The 20,653-nt window shown below is 36.2% G+C and overlaps 1 protein-coding gene across 3 annotated transcripts in view; it reads right to left on the bottom strand.

Annotated features, from left to right (window-relative positions):
- LOC143235258 (uncharacterized) overlaps positions 1 to 20,653 on the bottom strand; it is a 55,771-nt gene that overhangs the window by 21,787 nt on the left and 13,331 nt on the right. For 2 of the 3 annotated variants that reach the window (XR_013018989.1, XM_076473230.1), the window contains exon 2: positions 1,151 to 1,226. The exons of the other annotated variant lie outside the window; for it this stretch is intronic. The gene's annotated coding sequence lies outside the window, so the exon portion shown is untranslated. The remainder of the gene's footprint in view (positions 1 to 1,150; positions 1,227 to 20,653) is intronic. 3 annotated transcript variants of the gene reach the window in all.

The raw sequence follows: 20,653 nt of genomic DNA, 5'->3' as shown, positions 1-20,653 counted from the left end.
ACGTCATATTTTATTTCAGATTTCTTCACTAGTCTACTTTCCCTCCAGTTGTATATTCCAATTGAATGTTTATTTTAAAAAAAAATGAATCATGACAGATTTCTGAACCTCTTTTATTTAAAAGGAACAAAACAATCAGATCAGGTTTTATTTGACGGCCTTCCTTGCTTTTTTTTGCCATTTTTTACTTAACTATTGAAATATAGCCAAGACAAATAGTCTGCCAAACGTCAAGTGTGCAACTAGTTTTCGACCATTCCCTGCTTGTTTTTTGTTTTTTTCATTTACCTTTACAGTGTGATTCCAATCTTTATTAGTCACTAATTTCGGTTACAACATACAGTACTTACTAAATATTATTCCAACCTACAGTGTCACAAGTTCGATTCCTTTTACCCACTGTCCACGTTAAGGAACTGACTGACACTCTGATAAGTCGCCCATAGACTAAAGCTCTGACAATATTTCGTTCTATGGCACGGATCCGAACCTAGCTGGCCAGATCCAGAATCCAGAGCTTTAACGTTTAAGATATTATAATTCCACCCAACCACAGTTTTATCTGATTGATTTCTGAGTTCTGGAGACGGACTAATACCATTAATAATTCTCTAGTCTCAAAGTTCACACACACATCTAGAACTCCTAGCTACCATGCACATATCTAGCTGTCACACATACATACATCCGTAACATCTAGCCATTACATATCTCACACACTCCCAGAACATTTAATTGTCAAACACATACATCTTAAACATTTGTCTGTTACACACATTCTTTTAGAACATACTCGATGTTAACAGAAAGAATGTGGAAGACTGCTTAGATTTATCAAACAATGAAGATAGTTTTCCATCTTAACTTACTCCAGTGTACAGCTCAACTGATTACCCGAAGCAGTGTATTAAACTCTGATTGAGATGTGTTGTCCTTTACTCACCACTAAAAGCCTAAAATAATTCAGACACGTGACATACCATTGTAATTAATTATACAATATTACTTAGCAGACTAAGTGTGAGTTAAGCGATTGAATACGGCGTTAATGTTTTTTATTATGTTAATATTGATAACAATGCCTTCTCTCTAGTACTGAACAGCATAAGTGTTTTTGAATATATATATATATATAAATAAATTAAAATACCAAGTTTCCAGACTTCAACGTTCCTAAATGTCCAGTCACTTTGCTGTTACCCTTCACTGGTTCTCATAGCATCAAACTAAGAAGGGAAATAAAAAATATTCTGCAATCAGCTTATCCCCAAATCAGCCCAAGAGTGATATTCAAATCGAACAAACATATATGTAACTTTTTCTGTTTAAAGACAAAAACACCTCCTTCCAAATATCACTGGTGGTGTATCAGTATTAGTGTAAATGCTGCATGCATGTCTACATTGGATCAACGACCCGATCCCTAGCTACCACAATTAAGGAACATGCGTAAAACAACCCTTTCAGCAATAATGGAATTTACAACCATCTAAGCAAAGATTGTAACGAGAAACATAACATTGAACACTTAAAATATTCTGAGAGATAGATGAATGGACATCAATAAAAAGGAAGCCCTCCTGATTCGTAACTTATAATAAAAGCTATAATAATCAGCTAATAACACCACTGTTATCTCAAACTTGGATAAACTTATCACACCCAATATGGAAAAATATTGAAACCTTAGTCGAACAAACAAATGTTAATATCTATTTCAAATACATCTAAATAGATGATTACGTGTTACTTAATAACTGAAGGTGATCGAGGCATGATCGAAGTGTTCCATATTAGCTATTATATTTTTGCATTATCACGAGACTAAGTGGTTACAATCCTGTCTGTCCGAAATTAAGCCTTTCGTTTCTAAGCGATACGTTAATAACACTTTTATTGTGTTAAAAGAACAGAGCCATGTCAAAAAAAATTCAAGTTTAATCAAATTATGAACATAGAAATATCAAATTTACCGTTGAACAATAAAAAAGAACATAACTTTCCTTTTTTAGCCCTAGAGGTCATCAACTTGAACAACAGGCACGAAACTAAATACTATCACAAACCAATCATTGTCTGATCTGTATTGCTATTTCATCACATTAGTTAGTACCTGAATGTTAGATAATAATTTGTTAGAAGAGACAACTTGACCTGGACTTAGATCATAAAACAATTTATTGAAAGAAACAACTTGACTTCACTTTAGATGATAAAATAATTGGATAGAAGGGAAAAAATTGACGTGGGTTGATTTGATAAAATAATTTATTAGAAGGAAAACTTGACGTGGGTTTAGTTGATAGAATAATTGGTTAGAATGAACAGCTCGACTTGGGTTTGAATGATAAAATAATTGATTAGAATGAACAGCTCGACTTGTCTAGGTGATGAAGTAATAATTAGTTACAAGGAGCAGCTTGACATAGGTTTATACAAAAAATAATTTATTAGAATGAACAGTCAACTGCGATGCGTTTAGATGACAATTGATTTTGTATGCTGTGTGACATATACACATATATATTTACTATATATGCATGGAATAAATTGATTTAAAGTCTAAGCAAACGTCAAGTTAGAATTTTTTTAAAATCTCTGATTTTGATTGAGGTTTTTAATGTTACATGTGATTGTTTTATAACAGTATTCCCACTTGTTTTTTTTTAATTTTATTATCGAATATTCGCGAAAAACTACCCAAAGCTGTACCTTATTGTGAACTGACAGAAAGCAACTAGTTAAACAGCATACATCTCAATACACTCTTGTGTATTTTTTGATAATGTTTGTGCCATAAAGTTAATTCTATTCATTATTTTAAGTACGAGTTCTGAACTTATTCTACAGTTTTTACCTAACATTAGCGTAATAAATTGGTTAATTATACTAACGTGAGTTATAATTCTTAACAAGTGATTATTTCTTATGGATTGGAATAGAAGAAATAAACACCTTGATCAAGCAATGTCTACCTCAAGAGATAAGTATAATTAATTCTTCCACAAGTGCCTCTCTCGAAATTTCCTAATCAGAAGTTGTCCCTCGGTTTTTTAATCTTTGTATCTGTACTTCTAAAGTTCTTGTCTCTTTTGTTGAGGTTTCATTGAGTTCAAATAAAAGGCATTATTGCATATCCTGTTCAACAATGGCCATTTGGAACGTGAGACTTAGAAAGTGATGTGACCACAATGTTGCGCTGTCGATGCAACAAAGATCTTTAGTAACTAATTCTGGACTGTTAACGAGACCATATTGTTACGTGGTCAGTGCAACAAAGTGTTTTTAGTAACTGATTCTCGGCTGTTAAAGCAGACCACATTGTTGAGTGATCGGTGCAACAAAGACCTCTTGTAACTGATTCTCGACTGCTGATGAGACCATAGTTTATAACATGTTTTAGGGTAATAGTCACCAGAAACTTGTTCATGTATAACTTCATAGGTTATGAGCGAGCAAAGTCAGAGAGATATACATTTTTAAAGTATTTTCTTCGTAACATTTCAAATGAAATATATATACAACAGATTGGTTATTTAGGCTGTCCAAGCTCACTCATTTGAATAAAACGAATATTTAAACCCAGCTTTTATGTTTTATGAATTTATCGATTCCCCTTCTAAATTCTCGTAAGTTAATTATCCCCACACTGTCTTAACCGTTCCCTTTCTAATAACTCTCAGAATGCAGCACAAATAAAGCCAAAGATTTTTTTTACTCCGCCGACCCTTGAATAATTTTATATTCTTAACTCTTTTGTCGAAAGAAGATTAGTTAAGAGGTCTTAACCTATCCCTATAAGATTAATCATTCCAATAAATCAGTATTCATTTAGTATTTAGGCTAATTTTATAGTGTTCAGATTTTCTCTATTAAATGCTAAAAAAGATTTTTATTTTCCCTTTTCTTATTTTCGTCTTTCGAAGCTCTACTCAAATAATTGGTTGAGTCTAACAACGCAAAATGCATATTTTTTTCTTTATGTTCATTGACCTTAAGATTTTGGCCAGCAGTGTATTTCCAGTGGGAACAACCACAGCCTTGTATAAAGAGATTATTATGTGACGTTTTCGACTAATAATTTTTCTTTTTCATAATATATTTTATTAGCCTTACTACTAGAAACACAGCACTACTTTCATGGCTTAAACGACTTCACCAACACAAGGCCAAGGTACTTTTCTTCTATCATGCTATAGAGCTGTTTTCCATCTATATTAAATGAGTGATATAATTAAAAGTCATTTACACTAATCGGTTGGTCCAAGTATTTCTGTAATAACTGAGGATCTTCGTATATCTTCTCCACAGTCAATATTAGTAATGTAAATACGAAACAGCAAGTCCCAAGTTCCTCTGAAACACACGCCACCAATAACAAGGATACAACTTTTCGTTTTCTTTCACCCAGACACTCTACAGTCTTATTAGATATTCTTTCCTCAACCAGTAGCATTACTATAAAAGATGGGAACTCCGTGTATAAACTTACTCTCCCCTCCCAACATTCCCTTGTTGGCAATTCTCAAGTTTATTTAAGTACTCGAGTAAGGAAGGGCATTATGTTAATATAGAAGTAATTAGACAAACAACGTTTTATAAGCTTAATAAAAGATTTATATTGGTGATGAAACATAATACATGTAATCATAAGTTTGTCAGACCTTTGGGGCCCCTATGAGCTCGCACACCCTCGACAAATACGGATACATACTTACGCCACTGTCTCCATTCTCACAATGTAATATTTTTTTCTGATCTACTACATGACAATTTATCAAAAGCTTTCTGAAACCCTTAATTACTCCAAATCTATATTCAGAAAACACATAATATCCTCTAGTTAATCCACACTGACTCTTTTTTATAACATATTTCAATAAATGATTTCACAAAGCTTCTTTTAACAAACTCCCTGTAATTTTCTCTCTACAGAAACACAGTGATAGAAAACATTTTTACATCATCCAATGTTTTTCAGACATTTCTTCGTAACCATCGTCTATTCCGAGATGTAGACAGATTGACTGCATGAAGCAACAGAAGGTAATGAGTAAGAAGAAAGCTTCTGCAGTGACTAACATATCATGTTGTGAAACGTATGACCTTGGAGAAATTTCTTCTATCGTCCACAGGTCTTTAAATAGTATGGAAGAAAAGTTTAGAGGTACTGTCACCACATGCACCATCCGGTCACCCAGCAAGATGACCAAGAAGACCCCTCCTACCAACTCACTCAACTGGGCCAAAGAACATGCTGATTGGATTAAATATGTGAAACAAAGTGATCTTCTCAGACGAGTTAGAGTGCAACTTGCTTGGGTCTGATGGGAAGCACTTTGTAAAACATGGAAATTTTTTCAGTCATCGTGTTTGAATGCAAAGTATGAGGCATCCATCCACAGTGTAAGATGATATGGAGATGCATCTCTGGTTGTGGTGTGGGATACCTACATTTTGCAAAAGGTACTGTCAATGTGGAAAAGTAAATCGAAGTCCTCGAGCCCTGGTTAAAGTCAATAATTCGGGATCACTTTGGTGGAGCACACACGTGCACATTCTAGGATCAAATAAAGAGAAATTTTCATTCTGTACATGTAAAAAAAAACACCAAGATTTTATTTCAATGCTTCAGGCAAAGGAATATCTTCGAAGAGGATTAAAACACTATTCTAATCAAGCAACAGCCCAGGTCTCAACCCTACCTAAAACTGCTGGAAAGTAATGAATCAAAAAGTGCAAAAGAAGAAACCAAGAATAAGCCTGAAACTGCAGGAAGGCTTAATCCGCGAACTTACGCATGCATATATCCAATCCCTTCAGTCTGTGCCATGGCGATGTCAAGTAGTTATCAAGACCATATGGGGAACTACAAAATAATTAAACAAGAAACAGATACTGTTCCCACTTTTGTCAGTTACGTTAGTGGTGTTGTCTTTAAATCTAGGTTTTCTAACTCAGAGAACATTTTCGTTTTTGTCAAGTAGTTATTTATCCTCTGTTGTAATTGGTTTGCCACGATTGTATATTAACAAAGATGTTTATGTGTATTTGGATGACTGAAATATGAGTAAACTTACATCCCACAACGTCCATAACTATTTTATACCAGTTATAGCACTTCCATAATGCACATTCTTGTGACAAATTTACCAGAGCCGAGAAAGGTGTAAAAATAAGTGTATGGTGCCTCTTAAAACTTTCATTTGCATAGTTTAAAGATAATATTTAAGTTTAGCCATATCCTATTCTTCAACAAAACTTTACCATCAGCATACTTTAAAGCCCAATTTCATTTTAGAAACCCGCTTACTTTTAACATATTTCCCAAATCCTTGCTTAAGTGGAGCTTTTCTCTAACATCTAATTCACCTTTTCTCTTTAAACTATTCTACAGGCCCAACAAGCCTACCTGTTACTCCACGCATAGCCCTCGTAACTTTTCATTTAAATTTTGGATCTTCCTAACAACTTCATTATTGTATCTAGCCTGAGGAAGCAATCTGGAAAGAGCCAGACTTCTGTTTCTGCTAATAAACCTCTTTAGTTATTCTTTAAACAACTATTGTTATTTATAATTAGCACAATAATTTGTTCCCATATTTATTATAAATAAACTGTTTAATATTGTATAATGTCCTCTACTTCAATATACATCTCTTTCCCAATTACAAGTCGCCAGAGCTTCAAATGTGTTAGAGACCAACCTGAATGTTAATTCAACCTATCTATATAGTCAACTTACTACCAGAACTCCTATTCTCATAACCCGAAGTGCAACTTTAACCCAAAGTGCAATCATTTCGTTTCTTTCTTAAGCGCCTTCTTGTATACTTCAGTACATATTAAATCATATATAATATTTTTCTACATTTAACACTCTCACGAGAAATTAGATATATATGCTTTCTCCTTCAATACCTCGTAACAAATTCAGTGAAACATCTTTTATATTGCATGAAAGTAAATGGTGAGTTGAAGTACTTTTTCCAAAGGGTTGGTGAGCACAGAGAGTTTTGAGGGATCACACGGTTATTTTGTTGTGTTTAATACTATGTGAAAGTTATGAAGGAGGAAAAGAAGGTATCCCCTTCTGTCTACAACACTACATCCTCATATTCTTATAAAATATTAACTTTTCGCCTTCAAACTCATAAGATTTTTTTAAGGATTGTGAAAGGTTAAAGGTAAAATGTGTTTAAGTTACCTCAAAATAAGAATACGTATTTGATAAGCCAACTAACTTGATTGTTTGGGTTTTCCACCAATCCACTTATACATAAAATGACATTAAGTGAAAAATCGAACAATTGTTTTTACATTTATCTTTCAGTGCGAGCAAAGAAGTGTATTAATGCATTTAATGTTCTTTTTACACACGATGGACGACTTAGTCTAATATTCGACAAGTCCCAACTCTGTATGCATAGATTTATGGTTCGTAACCTGTTGTCTTTTAAATAAATTCCACACTTTGCAGACATGAATGCGCTATAAGCTATTTTTATTCGTTTCAAATGCTTTGACAGAGTTGCAGAAGAGCCACCTGTGCTAGTCGTCTGTAATTATATCTACATAAAGAGACATATTGTTTGTATGTTTGTTTTGGAATTTCGCACAAAGCTACTCGAGGGCTATCTGTGCTACCCGTCCCTAATTTAGCAGTGTAAGACTAGAGGGAAGGCAGCTAGTCATCACCACCCACTGCCAACTCTTGGGCTACTCTTTTACCAACCAACAGTGAAATTGACTGTCACTTTATAACGCACGCAAGGCTGAATGGACGAGCATATTTGATGTGACGGGGGTTCGAACCCGCGACCCTCGATTTACGAGTCGAGTGTCTTAACCACCTGGTCATGCCAGGCCGCGTTACAAATAGCTATGTTGGTACTGTGTTGGGGAAAGGTATGTTTAATTTTAAACAGCATACATCGCCACTTGGGATACTCGAAGCAAATTATGGAATTTGACTGTTACTCTTATAATGCACATACCGATATTTGAAAACGGGATACGAACCAAGGTTCCTCGGGTTCACAGTATGGCACTAACAACTCATGCCGAGCCCGAGTTATAGATCAGACAAGGCGTAGCTAAGAAGTTGGTGTTATTGACTAGTTTTGTATCCAGTCTATCCATTCAACATTCAGTTACTTATGTCTCTAGACAGCAATGACTGACTCTAGTGTATCTCTGAAATACTGAAACAAATTTCTCACCCACAATACTCTGACGATAAAATATTAAACATCAGATATGTATACTTCTTCTGTGGGTTGCTTCTATCTCTTTCATTTATATGCTCCGATATTTTTTTTTAATCAAGCTTTTTTTATATATTCGAATTGTTATTTCTACTTCTAACTTTTATTTTGTATTTCGTTTCCAACTTTAAACTCTAAAAGTAGATTGTTTGTAACTTTTATCGATGTTAAAACTTATTTATTGATAAATTCGTTAATATTTATTCAGTATTTGTGATTATACATCAAGTTACTTCCACCCATATATAAAGCGGCCCCAATATCAGTTGACTTTAATAGAAACATGTTTGTTTGTTTTTGAATTTCGCACAGTGATAGCCGTCCCTAATTTAGCAGTGTAAGACTAGAGGGAAGGCAGCTAGTCATCACCACCCACCGCCAACTGTTGGACTACTCTTTTACCAACGAATGGTGGGATTGACCGTACCATTATAACGCCCCCACGGCTGAAAGGGCGAGCATGTTTGGCGCGACGGGAATGCGAACCCGCGACCTTCAGATTACGAGTCGCACGCCTTAACACGCTTGGCCATGCCGGGCCTGAAACATGAACAAAGCATGTTAAAATAATATCTTTAGTTGCAATACTTTTTGTTCTTTTAACGCAGCAGACAGAACATTTCCATGAAATACTGTACTACAAGTACTGTGCCGACTCCAGCCTAGTTAAAAGATGAATTAACTACTGTCAGGATTCATAGATTTTGTTAACTAGCGTTAGTCCTAGGTTAGATGCAAGGCTGCATAAACTGTTTATTAACTAGAGATAAACCTTGCCAATATATATATATATAAAGCATAAAACGTTTATTAAAAGGTGTTAGTCAGTGACGTTAGTCCTACACTAGACGTAAGGATATATAAAACTTTTGGTAACTATTATAAAACCTAGACTACATACAAGAAACGTAAAATGTTTTCGTATGTGTGTGTGCGTTTTACAAATGTTTGTGTTGAGTGCAAACAGTGAAAACAGTTTCTGAAGTTCGACTCATGCACATAAATTGTTCTTCCTACATTTTAAACAGTATAATATATTACTTCATACCCAGTAGCTCGGTTTTGACTCCGAAAATGTTGAAAGCGTGATAAAAACACTATATTTTAAGAAAGGTGACCGACAAATAATCGCCAAAGGGCGACTCAGAAATCCTTTGGAAACAGCTATCTCATGTTGGTTCTCTTTCGAAATTAAGAATCGGGTCACTCCAGTCACGATTACCGAGACTCGTGTGATTCGGGTTTTGCATTTTACGGTTCACACAGACTTAGCGTTTATCAAAACCAGAAAAACCTTAACCAGACTGGTTGAAAGCAGTTATTATTAGTTTTTTATGTATAATTTTGAATAGGGCTGATTTTAAATAAGCAATAATTACAAGGAATGAGCATTAGGGGCAGTTTCCCCGTTTTAAAAATGATTTTCTTGGTCTTAAGTCAAACGGTAAGTACGTACATATGTGTAATATCTTGCGTGTAAAGGCGTCAAATCATGACTACATTAAGGTATGTTCTCTGCAAATAATAAGAAACATCATCCATCCTAAAAATGAATATTTAATTTAGATAATTATATAATATCAGAATATTTCTTGTAAGGTTGTTTTCATGTGTGTGATGGTTTCTATGCTGGATACCTGGATGTATATCCTTATCACTTTTACTTGTTCGTAAGTTTTCATCATCCCAGTACAACAGTTTGATCTGGTGTGCTGCATTAAAACTGCACTACTGTGAACGACTGTTCAAAGCTTAATTCAAAACATTCGAATATAAATATTGAGTTAAGAATTTAATTCCGTTTCCACCAGCCTCTAGTTAAAGATTCGATACATACGTTCTATATCACTAGAATCTCGTTACTGCTTAATATAGCTGAAACCGTTATTGTGACCAAACGACTGTACTCAAATATTATACAAAACACTATTTAGACAACCACGACTGTGGTCACGTGATGTAATGGAACATCTGCGACATAGCAGGCTGCTGTTCTTGATTATTTCAGAAAGACAACTGTAATCACGTGAAGTAGGCGAACATCTGTGATATAGCAGGCTGCTGTTCCTGATGAGTTTCGAAAGACACGACTGTGGTCACGTGATGTTGAGCAGCTATAAACAACATACTACTATTATTGAACATATCTGTTTCCATAACTTTTGCACAAAGCCACACAATGGGCTATCTGCGTATAGCTGTCTCTAACGTTGAACTGCTAAAGGAATTAGTCAACAGCACCAACTGACGGCTTTTGAGATATTTACATGTGGCCGAATAATGAAGTTTGACCATCATTTTTACGGTACACCTACCGTCCGAAACTTTGGAGCGTGCTTTTGCGGAAACTGGAAGCGAATTGCAAATTAGTCTTACCAACAGGTGTCAGCACGTAGACTTAGGATTAATTTAATCAACAGTTTGCAACTGTAACGTATACACAGAAGAGTCTATTTTGTTTGTTTGTTTTTAATTTCGCGCAAAGCTACACGAGAACTATTTGCGCTAGCCGTCCCTAATTTTGCAATGTAAGTCTAGAGGGAAGGCAGCTAGTCATCACCACCCACCTCCAACTCTTGGGCTACTCTTTTACCAACGAATAGTGGGATTGACCGTAATATTATAACGCCCCACTGTTGAAAGGACGAGCATATTTGGTGTGATGGGGATTCGAACCCTCGACTCTCGGAGCACGAATCAAACGCCTTAGCCCACCTGGCCATGCTGGGCACACAGAAGAGTCAAAAGAACTATTTACAGTTACTGAACTTTCAGATCTCTCAAAACATATGTTAACTTGGGACAAAGGTAAGTACGAACTTACGGTAATATATACAGGATACGGCGAAAGCAATTCACTTTATCAATTTCTGTTACTCTGAAAACTACGGTAATTCCGTTGATTTCAACCGTCTTCGTAATATGTTCTTTATAATAAATCGTACAATAACTTTTGCTTCACACCATACGTTAATAATTGCACAGTCATTAATAGAAGAAACACAAAGTAACACAAGCCAAAACTAGAAAGTAATATGACCGTGTTTTACTTGGTGGTCAGTATAGGTGTTAGAGAATCTGTGTGTACAGTTCGAGTCCCCTTCTGGAGAAACGCCCCTCATACTTTGTGCCCCTGGGTGAATTAATTATAAGAGTAACTGTCAAATCCCATCATTCAATTAGGGTAGCTCAAGAGTTAACATTGGCTACTGTTACCTATCTTCTCTCTACTCTACTAGCTAGCGCGACATCTCTTGGGCAGCTTAGGTAAATTTCCGAAATAAAGAAAATAAATGGGATAAAAACAAGTGTAAAAACAAACACTTCACGCTGACTCTAAACGAAACACTAGGAATCATAAATTTGATCCCAATTTTCAACTAATTTTGGGAAATAATAAGTTTGGAATCTGCAAATACTTTATTTTCGAAATTTTAAAACACTAAATACTATCAAATCTAATTCTGAAGAACCAATTTCCGGTACTTAAATACAACAATAACAATGCTGCACGACGTAAATCATTGTTTTAATTCAATAACACTGTATCAATCTATCACTAAGTATTTCCTAGTCAGGTACATTTTCCATGTTTACCAAATCCATCAAGAACAAGTTTTGTTATAATAAGGTTTTATAATAAACACTTCCTTTTTCTTTCATATGCTATAAAATTCTAAATTTTCCTGTTTCGTAACCTTGCTAAAACTCAAGAAGAAATTTGTGAAAGTTGAAAACCAAAAACGAGGGAGGAAAAATTGAAATGCGTTTCTTAGCGACTGCCTTAATCAGTTATGATATTAGGTAGCAATGAAAAGTCAACACAACCTAAGGTAGAGAGACAAACATTTTGTTTTGAAACCTCCTGGGATCAGCGAATTTAACCAATTTACAAGCTATACGTCAGGACAGCCTTACTTCATGTAAATAAAAAGAGAGATGATCAACCTTTAACACCTGGCTGACACACGAACCGCTTCTTGGTTGAGGCACGGACAACACCCAAAACCACCTCAAGTTATTATTGTTTATATTCAGGGATGTTTTCACTTAGCAATTTAGAATATTATTTATTTTTTTCTAGAATTCCACAGACAGTCTTACAAGGGCTATCTACGTGCGCATATGTGTTCCTAATTTAGATATTACAGACTAGATGAATTGCAGCAAGTCAACCGACGACTAGTGGGTTATTCTTATGTTTACGAATAGTAGGATTTGACTGTGATTCGTATAACTTATCCTCGATCCCAAAGTGTGGAGCACGGTTTTGGGGGACAAACGGAACTGGAACAATGGACTTTCGGACTCGTGTTATGATGAAATAAGGTCATTGAAGCAGATGGATTCGTTTTTTGTTTCGTTTTTTAAAAAGCGTGAAAAACAAAGCCGAACTATGATTAATTTGAAAACAGATTGAAATTTCGGAAGACTATTACTTCCGAACATAATCTCGATTTTCACTAATGATCTGTAATGTACGATGTATACGCTCGTATACCCCGCTGGGAAAACAGTAAGTCTTCGGATTTACAACGCTATAATCAGGAGTTCGATTCCTTACGTTCGACACAGCAGATAGCCTGATATGGCTTTGCTATAAAAAACCACGCGCTGTAATTTAGAAATTTTAATTTTTTTATGTCATATAGCTTAATTAGTTTTATTTGTGTTCGGTACTAAAATATTCCAATAATTTTTAAGTTCTATTTAAAGAGTCAATCCAGAATTATAAAGTACAACGTGACGAGAAACAGCTTTCAAAGTACATTTTAAATTTTAAAATGTTAAAACTGCTATCAATGGAAGTAAAATTCAGGCAGCCAATTTTTATTGCTGTCTTAGATCAGGTAATAGATGCTGGGCCATGAAGCCTAAAAAGACGGAATTCGTCTAATGGGCTATTCCTTCATTCATTAAAATCTTCTCTAAGTAATATATGTAACGATTCCTCAGGGCCCAAGGTTGCTGTTATCTCTTCTACAAAAGAGTGCAGTGATTCGGTTCCCGAGTTAATTTTCAATTACAAAAAGTAGGTATTAAATGTCACCGTCCAAGTCAACTACCTCTTTCTGACGTCATTCGCCCAGTCAACAACTGCGATTAGCATTAAGACTTATCTTTCAAACTATCAATGACGGCATCGGTAACTGCAATCCTTGTTTTAATCACGTTGAACTTGCTGTTTCACGTTTCCCACAACAACTATTCTAAGGATACTGGCTGGGTTAATACTAGTGATTAGCGTACTGGACTACTGATAGTAGTGCCGCTAAATACGCTCTACATTATTTGGTTCATAGCTCTTTTGGTGGCGGAGGGTACTGGCTGGCTGTCTTCCTTCCTATACGTATTTCTAAATTAGAAACAGCTGTAACTGAATAGTACTTCCCTCTGACACTGGTAAACAATGAAGTTGAAAATTCCAAGTCTAATAAAATAATTCACACTTCCATAAACTACACCATCAATACAAACGAATATGGACGAAAATGGTATAATTTAATTTTTGTCATCCTCGATATCTTTACTGAGAGTTAGTTCTTAAAATATAATATAAAAATGTTTTCATAAGGAAACCATATAGTTACACTGTGTAATACATAAACTGATGATATGAAATTATGGTAACAACTCTTGGGTGAAGCACTAAAATACCGGTCATTTTCATCATTTGTGGTCCTAAATTTTAAACATAGAAATATCAAATGAGGTTTACACAACAATCTTTCTCCTTAAAATACCACGCATGTATAAAGTTTCAAACAGCCATATCCAAAACATCAACTAACAGTCACAAAACGATATTTTTCCTAAAATTAACAATAGATACAACGTTTCAAATATCAGTAAATCAGTACATATTCTAATAGTGATTGTCATCTCTATAGTTTACAAACACTCAACGAGAATGTTAATCAGATTTCAAATTCCTCGTGACGTATACAGACGTAACTGTAAATGTAGTCGATTCCAAGGAAAAGCCACCTTAAGAAAAGAGAACACGTCAAAAACTAAAATCACGATGAAATTCTCAATGCACGTGACGTGTCCTCAAGAATGCATACATACAAAAACATGTTCATTTTTTAATTTTCATTACGTATCAGAGAAGAACGATAATAAATACATGTTTTTCCTGTCTCTTAATGCATAGATACATCCGAGTACACATTTAGAATGCACCAACTTGTTTCTCACATAACAATAGTATTAACCATAGTGCACTTTCTACAATTTTTATTCGGTCCCTTGTAACAAATATAATTGATTAGATAGAGCGAACTCGTACTTTGTCAGTTTAAAAACAAACAAAAAAAACATCCCATCTTCACAGTAAGCGTGCAGATCTATGGGCGATAGAAGGCGAGTCTACATAGTTTACAGTAAAGTTAAAGAATACAGAACGAAATCCGTGAAATAAAAGGGAAGAAAGAAAGGCCCCTAAAACAGAAAATTGTTCGTTTTGGTTTTTGAATTTCGCGCAAAGCTACACGAGGGCTATCTGCGCTAACCGTCCCTAATTTAGCAGTGTAAGACTAGAGGGAAGGCAGCTAGTCATCACCATCTAACGCCAACTCTTGGGCTACTCTTTTACCAACGAATAGTGGGATTGACCGTAACGCTGTAACACCTCCATGGCTGAAAGGGCGAGCATGTTTGGTGCGACAGAGATTCGAATTCCCGACCTTCAGATTACGAGTCGAGTGCCTTAACCACATGGCCACGCCGGGCGAGAATGTGTATTTGTGTTTTTTGTTATAGCAAAGCCACATGGGGCTATCTGCTGTGCCCACCGAGGGAAATCGAATCCCTGATTTTAGCGTTGTAAACCCGTAGATTTACCGCTGTACTAGCGGGGAGCCGGACGAAAATGAGAAAGATAAATAAAACATAATAATCAAAGTCGCATGAAGCACAACCACAGGTGAAAGACAAAACCCCAAAGTGATTAAGACAGTGGGAGATGAATGTACTGGGCGTGGTCCACATGCCAGCGTGGAGATTTCCTCCGATGGACAACGAAGACGAGAAGCGAGATAAAATGCGAGAAGACGGATTGGATTGAAGAACGCATGGAATGAGATACAGGATAAAGAAGATATAGAGGAGTAGGACAAACAAACCAAAAAGTAACCCAATTCATAAGGGAAGAGATCATGAAGGAAGGAGGACTGCCAGGGAATAAAAAGATAGTTGTGCATACTTTGAAAAGTAGCTTTATGTGTAATATCACACCTGACATATCTCACTTGACACAAAGTCTATCGGATTCGAACGAGGGTAAAGATAAAGCTAGAAGGTGGAAAATAGGAAAAAAGGAGGAACAATTTTCCTGAGCTACCTTGGACCTGAGGGGGAAAGGAGAAGATAGGCAGGATGATAAGGGGTACTTGAAACGTCAGTGACATACAAATAAGAGCGGCAACATCTGCAAGCCAAGAGAAGAAGAAAATATATCTTAAGGGACAAATGAAACAAGGAGCACAAGGAAACTGGCGCACATGGAAGACCACAGTAATGATTCAGTCTGGGAGGGGAGGACAAACAGAAGGCCTCTGAATCCAGAAGAAACATATGAGCAGAGTCACAACAGAGGAAGTAAAAACCCTATAGTGACTGGTAAAACAGAAGATGTGGGAGAGGACCACCAGGAGACTGAAGATCCATGGTCAAAGAACCAGGAAAGAAATTCTGCTACTTGAGCTAAAGAAGGCTAGTCAGCAAGAAATCCCCCGATAGTTGACTAACAGTGGAAAACCTTCCACCTGCACTGTTACACTTCCATTGAAGTTGGGAAAATTGAAGAAAATAAAAGGAAGATGAGAGGGAAGGAGCCGATCGAGGTTAATGCAGAAGGAAAGGTTGTAAGAAGAGTAGAGAATGAAGCCTTGGGCCACAAGAATGAGTGCTGGGGAACAATAAGACAATTGTACATACCTAAGAAGGTAGTTTTCTGTGCAATACCACAATTTTTTGGATCCATATGAGAGTATAGGTGGAAGATAGAAGGTAGGGAAAAAGAGAAGAAAGGGACGAACAAACCTATCGAGCTGCCGTGGAGAGAAAGGAAGTATTGAAAGGGTATGTGAAACATCAATGGCATATGAAACAGTTCAATGACATCTGCAAGCGAGGAGACCAAAACCTATGGTCAAAGAGACAGTTGAAAAATTCCGGCACCTGTGCCACAAAAGGCTAGAAAGCAGTAAATTCCCTTCTAGCTGACTAGCACAGAAGACCTACAACCTACACTTTTACTCTTCAATGGAAAACGGAAGTAGTTAATAGGAAAATGACTCTAGATATGCACCCCAAAGGCCAGGCCAAAACCAGGTGTGAAGTTGCAGAATGAGGAGAATAGGATGTGGAGTGAAGATAAAAGTTGACAGAGAAGGGAAGGAAACAGTAGAAGAGTGATTGATGGTGAGAGGAGTATACATTGTAGCCAAAGGAAATTAAGTTAGTGCTGGAAATTACCCAATAAAGCAGTTTTATAGGAGGATATACATAAAAGTATGCGAGATTAATTATGACATGTGAATCAGGTACAAGTAACCAAAAGAGAGGTAACTGTGCACTGAAGCCACAGTAAATGCATCCATTTGGGTAAAACTCCCTCAAGAGCAAAGCTCCCTGAAAAAAACAGAATCAAATGACCACTCCATGGAGAGATTTGGCCGAGGCGTGAAAGACTGTATTGAAATCACCCAGCATATGAGATGCAATAAGACGAATGTGGTTTATAAGCCCAGCATAGAAGATCCAAAATAGAAAAACAGATATCGTCTCTGGGCTGGGTGCTCGTTCATGGTTAATAAGAGCCACCACCATAAATAGGTCTGAAAGATCCACCACCAGATGGCAAAGGACAAAAGATATGAAGTAATGTAATGCCAGATAAATCACGAAAATGTCGAGAAAAATCAATTAGCAATACATTCTCATCTGCAAAACAAAAGCCTGAAGAGAAATGTCCATGAGCAGATGTGCAACTGAATGTAGAAGAGGAAGTGGTACACTAACTGATTTATGGGCTTAGTCCAGCCTCAACTGCAGCTCATCTCTCAGGGAAGGAATAATGTAAATAGTGACAAGAGAGGATCCCATACAATATTTCATCATGAGCAATAAGTGATCGAGCCAAGAAGGTATGATGAATTAATAGGTCCATGGAACACAGGCATAAAGAAGAAGGGTAAAGTGTGACTGATGTCAGAGTAAGAGAAGACTTTCAGATGCACAGGGATTGAGTGGACAAAATTAAAGAGCTCTTCAGTGTAAACAATCAGCTCCTAAAGGTGCTACTAAAAGGCGGTAGTAAGTGTAAATGATCGACTCCTGCTTGGAATGAGCCAAAAGGAGTCATACGTCCATTTAATAATGCAAACACAATCCCAAAGCCTGAAAATGAAGAGTCAAAGCTTGTATAATGTGACAAAACAAGTATGAAGCCAAGGCAGGTCTATAGGTTGTGCCTGAAAGAGATCAACGAACCTGAGATGGATAAATCAAAGAGAAGATCGAAATTGAAGTGCTAAACAGGATGCGGAGACGGGCAAAAGAGACATCCATTACCTGCACCTACCACCAAGTGAAAATGCCCGTCTCAGGATGAAAAAAAAAAACACGTAATGAAGTGGTTAATGCGAGAAATCAATGTCCGGCTGTCAATCCCCAGTTGTCTCGGGAACAATGAAATACAAAGGAAGAAAAATTACCAGAGGGATTGTGAACCTGTTCGGTTGCACAATGCAAATATATCATAAACTGCCTCTAACAGAAAAAGGCATGTAAAATTATCTCAAGGAGGAAGATGGAAACAGGTAAGGAGAGATAGGAAGGGAAATGAAACTAAAAAATGAAACCTTCCAAACAAAACCTCAGCACCCATAGCTCATTGATGAAGGGAAGCCAGCGAGTTAGAGACAGCAACAGTTGAGCACTCACAGAATCTGAACTCTCAGGGTAGTCACTGGTACCAATGGCAGTTCCATTGAGGAAATCGCCAAAAAGAAGTTTCCAGAATTGAAAGAAGAGGAAAAGGGTGGAAGAAATAGGTGGCATATGAGGTTCCAAGAGAAAAAAAAACGAGCAACAAAAGTGTCAGACTAGACTGATTTTGGGCTGATATCACTCATAGCTCAATATTGTCAGAGACAAGAGCAAATAAATGAATCCTTAGAAAAGGAGAAAGGTATAAGACACGGAAATATTTGAAATGTAAAATGATCCAATAAAAATGAAACCACACATGTAAGGTCAGAGTTGAGGACAAAGTACGACCTAGAGTAAAGGAAAGAAAGTGAAGAACATTGATAAAAATCCATAAAAATATTTATGGAAATTTTCTGAGAGTTAGTGTAAGGAAGAAAGATACCATAGAAGAGTATGTGTAAAACTAACAAAAGATTCTAGATCAGCCAACCCCTCAAAAAGTAAAAATAAATCAAACAACTACTGATCAAAAACATAGTCCATCCGATGGTAAGAAAGGGCGAGCTGATCACATTGCAAAAAATTAATCGCCTCGCGGAAATGCGAGGTTAATAGAACAGCGACAATCTGAATATCAGAGGAGAGAAGAAAACCGAAGATGAGAAAATAGCATGTATAATGGAAGACAAGGTGAAAACGAAATAGGTGATAAAAATAAACCAACACAAACCTGAGACAGAAATTCCAAGAATACCGAATTAGAACTAAGAGAATCACCAGGTTAGGAACGAGTATGATCGCCAAACTCTAGTGGCAAAAAAGACGAACAAAGTCCTGATCAGCTAAAAATGGCTCAGCAATTTCACTAGGAACCATGTCGCAGTTCAGGGATAAAGGACGGATCCTGTAACTTTCGACCACCAGATACACAACAGCAGATAAATTTGTGTCTTCCTTATAGCAAAATCACATCGAGCTATCTGCTGAGTCCACCGAGTGAAATCGAACCCCTGATTTTAGCGTTGTAAATCTGTAGACTTACCGCTGTACCAGAGAAGGACAACAGAAGATAAATCCATCATCGGGTAGCCCGCAAACACTCCAGTCGTTTTTGTAACCCCCGAAGTGGTGAAGTGAATTGGAATGCATCACACAGAAAAGTTTCACAAAATTCAAATGAAAAAGCATGAATTAACTGATAAATACAAAAACAGAATCTAGATGAACAAATCAAATGAAGTTTAAAATGAATCACCTAGTGAAGAAAAAACCAAACATACAGTAACAAATAAAAAAGCATATAGAGGGCAGCAATGAACGAGAATATATCATATTCTAAGTGATGATAAGCATCTTATTGGAACTACTTTTACTTGATACAAGTCTCCACATACACTGAACTAGTTTACTACATAGAGGCATCCACATAAACTGAATTACTTTAGTAGACAAAAGTCTCCATACATATATAAATATATATATGCTGAACTACTTTACTAGGTAGAGGCATCCACATAAACTGAATTACTTTAGTAGACAGAAGTCTCCATATACATACTGAACTACTTTTACTACATAGAGGTCTCCACATACACTGAGCTACATTAGTAGATAAAGTTCTTCACATACACTGAGCTATTTTATTAAATACAGGTCTCCACGTACACTGAAGTAAATTAATAGACAGAGGTCTCCACATAAAATGATAAATTTTATCAGATAAATATCTCCACCTACACTGAAGTACTTGAATAGATAAAGGTTTCCACATACAATGCATAAACTACTGCACTAGACAGAGGTCTCCAAGTACCGTGAATTCCTTTATTAGATAGAGGTCTTCATACTAACCATAACAAAACGATCACACCCCGTTAAGCTAATTAGTAACTCTGTGATAGAAACTTTCATTTTGTTTTTGTTTCATAAACATGTTTCAACGACACTTATAAAAATAACAAAACGGAATACTAATACACTAGATCTCTGTAAACCTTGAACAATAATGCTTTGATTCACAAAGCTGAATTGTATCTAGTCGATTTACGTCACAAAAATAAGTTATTACATACTCTTAAGTTTCCAGATTCTGATAGTGGAAGTTTAAACCAGCATTGCCAGTAAAAGTGGGTGTTCGGATTCATATTTTAGTGACTATTGGTCCAACCGTGACGCTTACATCATGCAATGTTGAGCAATGAAACATTCCAACTAACTATGATTTAAAAATACAAAAACGAATAAATTCAACTGAACCATTTTTTTTATCATTTACAGACTGGAAAACTAAGTGATACAGTTAGTCAAACTGTTATATTTTTTGTTTGGTTCAGCAAAAACTACTTCTGAGTTATCTGCACTAGCTGTCCCCAATTTTGGGATTATGGACGACAAGAAAGACTAATCAACCTATCACTGCTGTCTCTTGGGCTTCTCTTTACCAATGA

Source organism: Tachypleus tridentatus, chromosome 12 (assembly GCF_004210375.1).
Source record: "Tachypleus tridentatus isolate NWPU-2018 chromosome 12, ASM421037v1, whole genome shotgun sequence".
NCBI classification, from domain to species: domain Eukaryota; kingdom Metazoa; phylum Arthropoda; class Merostomata; order Xiphosura; family Limulidae; genus Tachypleus; species Tachypleus tridentatus.
Note: the sequence above shows the minus strand (reverse complement) of the source record. Positions and strands in the feature narration are given on the sequence as shown.